This window comes from Esox lucius, chromosome 21, assembly GCF_011004845.1.
Source record: "Esox lucius isolate fEsoLuc1 chromosome 21, fEsoLuc1.pri, whole genome shotgun sequence".
Classification (NCBI taxonomy): domain Eukaryota; kingdom Metazoa; phylum Chordata; class Actinopteri; order Esociformes; family Esocidae; genus Esox; species Esox lucius.
In genome coordinates, this window is record NC_047589.1 from 17,165,895 (window position 1) to 17,172,089 (window position 6,195).

Sequence of the window (6,195 nt, forward strand, 5' to 3'; positions counted from 1 at the left end):
TACAATGCATGAGAAGGGACTTATGTATGCCACATGTATTGTTTTCCTCCACCGTTGTCTTAACAATGGCTGCCACTACCATTTTAGAAAAGGATCTTGGTGTAAACCTGGGCTGACCGCCTTTTTATGTTAGTCAATTATGAAAAGAAACATGTCATTTATAATGCTTGATATGTCACAAACTGTATTCTGCTGGGGGTTGTTATTTGCAAAATGATCCAGTCTTATCAGATTGGAGAACGCAGGGTTATAGAGACAGTAGGCTCATAACTAACGACACACTATATACTGTAGAGAACAGGCTGTCTGATAGAAGCTCCTTAGCGACCAGAGTAAGTGTCAGTAGAACTACAGCCATGGTTCATAATGAACCCAGGGAGGTTTATTATGTCCTATTAGGTCAGAAGTACAGTCTGGTCTTCTGGCTTTGCGGATTCTGCATACTGATTATGGTCTCATATTCTGTGGTCAGTTTTTAAAAGTTATCTGATCGGCTTAGCTTAATCGGATATAATAACATGTTTAGATTTGGGTTTTTCAAAATGGAAAAATGGGATTCTGATCCTCTGGATAGCGATGAGGATTTGAAATAAGTATTTGTTAAGGACCTTATCCCATCCAGAATCTGATCCTCTGGCCCGTTTTCTAACAGATAACACAATAAAAAATAGCATTTTAATTTCTTACATACTTCATTAACTACAGGTGTTGTACACTAACAGTAACATGCTTGCTTACAGGCCTTAATGTTGAGATATGAGGTAATTTAGGTTTATGTACAAATATGTATGTGACATAAATAAGCAGAGAGAAAAACTATATTTTTGCACGGGTAGAGTCTAGCATGTGTGCATTTAGTCAATTCCTAAGTACAACCCCATTTCCAAAAATGTTGGGACGCTGTGTAAAATGTAAATAAAAACAGAATGCTATGATGTGCAAGTCATTTAAACCCTATATTCAATAGAAAATAATACAAAGACAGCATATCAAATGTTGAAACTGAGAAACATTTTTGTTTCTTAAAAAAAAGCTGTGACAGAGGCAACAAAAGATATGTAATGCTAAAAAAAACCTGGTGGAATATCACACAACTAATTAGGTCAATTGGCAACAGGTCAGTAACATAACTGGGTATTAAAAGATCATTCCAGGGACCATCCGGCTTCTTATCAATGCACAGTTCAAAAGCCAACATCTGAGATGGTATGGGGGTGCATTAGTGTACGTGACATGGGTGACTTGCACATCTGTGAAGGCACCATTAATTATGAACAATATATACAGGTTTTGGGGAAACATATGCTGCCATCTAGATGATGTCTCTTTCTGGAAAGGCCTTGCTTATTTCAGCAAGACAATGCCAAACCACAGCATGGCTCCGTAGTAGAAGAGTCTGGGTGCTAAACTGGCTTGCCTGCAGTCATGACCTGTCACCCATAGAAACCATTTGGCACATTATGAAACAAAAATAAGACAAAGGAGACCCAGAATGTTGAGCAGCTGAAATAAAGCAAGAATGAGAATATATTTTACTTCCAAAGCTAAAGCAGTTGGTCTCCTCAGTTCCCAAATGCTTACAGTGTGTTGTTAAAAGAAGTGATGCAACACAGTGTTAACATGTCCCTGACCCAACTTTTTTTTTTAAACGTGTTGCTGGCATCAAATTCAAAATGGGCATGTATTTTTCCAAAACCAATAACATTTCTCAGTTTCAACATTTGATGTGTTGTCTTCATACTGTTTTCAATTAAACATAGGGATGAATTGTCTGCACATCATTGCGTTCTATTTTTATTTGCATTTTACGCAAATAAAAAAGCACCCCAACATTTTGGGAAACAGGGTCTAACTTTGTAGTACAAAAGAAGTAGGCAGTTGTGGATTTCTAGGTTCCCATTTTATAAACACTGTGCATGTTGCTATCTGTTATAGAATTGAGATACTGGTACCACATGTAAAGAATGCCGTATGATAGTTTTGACAATCAGGAACACATATACACCTAAAGTCAAGTGCGTGATGCCATACCATTCAGGTATAGACATTTGTGTTACTGTGTGTTTCTGACTCTAGTGAATCCGTCCATATAAGTTGTTCATGTATTCCTTTGCACAGTATATGTTTTTGATGTGTTTCATGAGAATAAAATACAGTAAATTCCCCAACCGTTTGTGCTACACATGAGTAAGTTAAATGTTATGAAAGTATAAGGTCTGGGGAAACACAAAGCCCCATTTGTTCACAGCTGTCTGCACTTTTTGCTTCTTTTCTTTGTTGCTTAGGCTGCAGTCTTATGCAGATAGATGTCATCCTGGATAGCAAAGAACAGCATTAGAGAACCATAAGAATTCTTTTCCCAGCAAAATAGCTTGGAAAAACCTGCACTAGACTACACCTGGAAATAGATGTATTTAATCAATGTCAGTATACTGAATGAAAATTATGCACATAGATTTGTCTTTTTTCCCCCCATGACTTATGGTGATGTTATATTGCTTTATCACATACTATAGCTAGGTCTATTGAATTTTTTTGATGTATATGAATGACATTCATAGGAGATAAAAATACAAATATATGCTCCTACCTTTCCCCGCCCAAGTCTTTCTTCTCTGAGAGCCCATTACACTGTCCTAATCCTGTCCTGCTGTCAGCACATTGGAAGAGTCTGGAGATTTGGAATGACCATGATGCCAGTAACAGGCGCACATCATTTTCACACCCACCACTGTAATTACGTCAACACACAACGGTAACCAGGAAGTTAGACACAGTTACAGTTGGCCTGGTGCTCCAAGCGGAAGGGATAAAAAGACAGAGAGGGAAACCAGTGCATTTTAATAAGACAAACAATGAAATGGTTTCTCCGACCTGTAAGGGCTCTATCGGGTGTGGTAAAGCTGACTCTGTTCTTGTCACTACAATGAGTGAATGCTCTCAACTATGTTGATCATTAAATTTGTGCATTATGTACAACCTAATGAGTGATCCAATACCACCGGAGCACACCTAATAATGATGATTGTACTGGAAGAAACTAGCATGACTGTTTTGGTCACCAAAACAACATGTTCATGTGTCTTAACTTTACCAAAACATTCAAGGATTGTTGTGTATACAAGCAGATGATAACTTCAGAGGACTACAGTATGTCAAAAGATGAATTATTGTTTGTTTGGCTGTCTTGTGAAAGCCAATCAGTCAATTCATTGTTCGACGTACATATTAGCTGTATGATTTCATTTACCAACTGGCACACAGACAGGCAAATCCACTCACAACAAAACAGACAGACAGACAAGTAGTTGGCAGAAAAACTGTACACACACACACACACACACACACACACACACAGATAGACAAGAACAAAATGAGAGATGTACAGAATCTTTACCTTGAATAAACAAACAGAAATTGCAAACCCCTTGTTAGAAATAAGATGGGGTTGGTCACACTGTATGTCTGGCTAGCTGTAAGTGTAAATGTCTGACTGTCTAATTGCCCGACTGCCTGTGTTTCTGTCAAGCTGTCTGTGAGCGCACATGTTGTCTGTCATTTCTCTGTTTTTATATCTACTCATCTTTCCTAATTGACTGCAATATATTCATGAAAACGTCAACCTTAATCTTTTCTAAATGACTACAAAGCAGAGAAAATTTAGCTGTGACATTAATTGTTGCCTATTGGCTGCAATGTATTGAGAAAAACGTCAGCCGTGACATTCAACTTTCCAAATGACCATGCGATGTATTGAGAGAAACATCATGTGACCTTTTTTTCTTTTCACAAAAACCTGCTAGGTTAAAGTATAAAAGGTGATAATGGCCAATTTTATTAGCAATGTCTACAGCAGACCAAAAGCCCTTTTCTGTCTTGTGTCTCCAGTTTAAATAATGTTGAATAATCTGGACAAGATGGTGACCGGGCAGTAAGGCATGCGTCTTGACTGCCATGATTGGCTTAGTGCTCACGTGCTCACAGGCTCACATTGCATGGAAGCTAATCTGAGCTACTGGAATATGCATTGGGAAGAGTGGTTTAAATTGAGCCAAAGATGAGAGCTGAGACACCACTTGTTTCTAAAAAACCACAAGTTGAAAAATCTCTTGGATACATCACTTAAAACAAAGTAATAGCTCAGGTCCTGCTTAACAAGCATCATTTTTTCTTTTTCTCTTTTTTTACATTCAATACAGTGCTGATAAAGGGCCTAACTTAGGGCACTATGTTATTTTAAGAGGGTTTTTAATGTTTAATGTGATTAGGCCTTTAGAGTGGGTAACCTAGTTTGCAGAGAAGATGCAGCTCTGCTATACAGTCTCTTCTCACACATAAATGGAGAAGAAAAATCCCCAGACTCACAAAGACAACTAAATAAGTCCATAGTGAGCTTTACTCAAAATGTTTGCCACAGACAGTGATTTTCTATTACAATGTGAACAATGGTCTTACGAATAAGATGTTCTGGTTTGATGTAAGTATATGTAATTATTTCAGTATTATATTTTGTCGAACAAACAGAATTTCTTCCTAAGGTGTTTCATTACAGACATATTGTGTGGGTGGTTTTTCACAAAGCGACTTAAACCTCCTTTGACTTTTTCAGATTTTTCTGCAATGCAAATTATTTAGTAAAAATAAAAAACATAAAATACTTGATAATTTCCAAGTAAAAAAATGTAAAAACAATATATTAATGTACCTTGATTAGAAAAGGTTTCAACCCCTTATACACTCACCTAAAGGATTATTAGGAACACCATACTAATACTGTGTTTGACCCCCTTTCGCCTTCAGAACTGCCTTAATTCTACGTGGCATTGATTCAACAAGGTGCTGAAAGCATTCTTTAGAAATGTTGGCCCATATTGATAGGATAGCATCTTGCAGTTGATGGAGATTTGTGGGATGCACATCCAGGGCACGAAGCTCCCGTTCCACCCCATCCCAAAGATGCTCTATTGGGTTGAGATCTGGTGACTGTGGGGGCCATTTCAGTACAGTGAACTCATTGTCATGTTCAAGAAACCAATTTGAAATGATTTGAGGTTTGTGACATGGTGCATTATCCTGCTGGAAGTAGCCATCAGAGAATGGGTACATGGTGGTCATAAAGGGATGGACATGGTCAGAAACAATGCTCAGGTAAGCCGTGGCATTTAAACGATGCCCAATCAGCACTAAGGGGCCTAGAGTGTGCCAAGAAAACATCCCCCACACCATTACACCACCACCACCAGCCTGCACAGTGGTAACAATGCATGATGGATCCATGTCCTCATTCTGTTTACGCCAAATTCTGACTCCACCATCTGAATGTCTCAACAGAAATCGAGACTCATACCTCGGTTGTAACGAGTGGTTATTTCAGTCAAAGTTGCTCTTCTATCAGCTAGAATCAGTCGGACCATTCTCCTCTGACCTCTAGCATCAGCAAGGCATTTTCGCCCACAGGACTGCCGCATACTGGATGTTTTTCCCTTTTCACACCATTCTTTGTAAACCCTAGAAATGGTTGTGCATGAAAATCCCAGTAACTGAGCAGATGTGAAATACTCAGACCGGCCCGTCTGGCACCAACAACCATGCCACGCTCAAAATTGCTTAAATCACCTTTCTTTCCCATTCTGACATTCAGTTTGGAGTTCAGGAGATTGTCTTGACCAGGACCACACCCCTAAATGTATTGAAGCAACTGCAATGTGATTGGTTGATTAGTTATTTGCATTAATGAGAAATTGAACAGGTGTTCCTAATAATCCTTTAGGTGAGTGTATAGTGACATGTGAGAAATGCCTTTGACAGCGATTGGTAGGGGAATATTTTTAGGGAGGTCAAAATTGAGATTTCAAAACTCTTGAAGCTGACTGGTGTTGGACATCAAGGCTAGATTACAATTTAAAAAAAAATTGTTAACATATGTTTCAAAACAGATTCAAGTCATATATGCTACTAGGCCACATTGTAAGGATCTACAATGGCCCTTTGTGTTTTGGGTGACAGTTGGGCTGAAAGGTGTAATCCTTTTCTATTGTCTGGTGTCATATAGAACGAAGCAGGTGTTGCTCTAGAAAATAACCAATGTGCTGTTTTTAAGAAATTGTTGTTGTTGTTGCAGCATTACTTACTAAATATAGGATGCATCAAGGCCCCCCATCAAGAATACCAGGGCCCGGGACAGAACGAAACAAC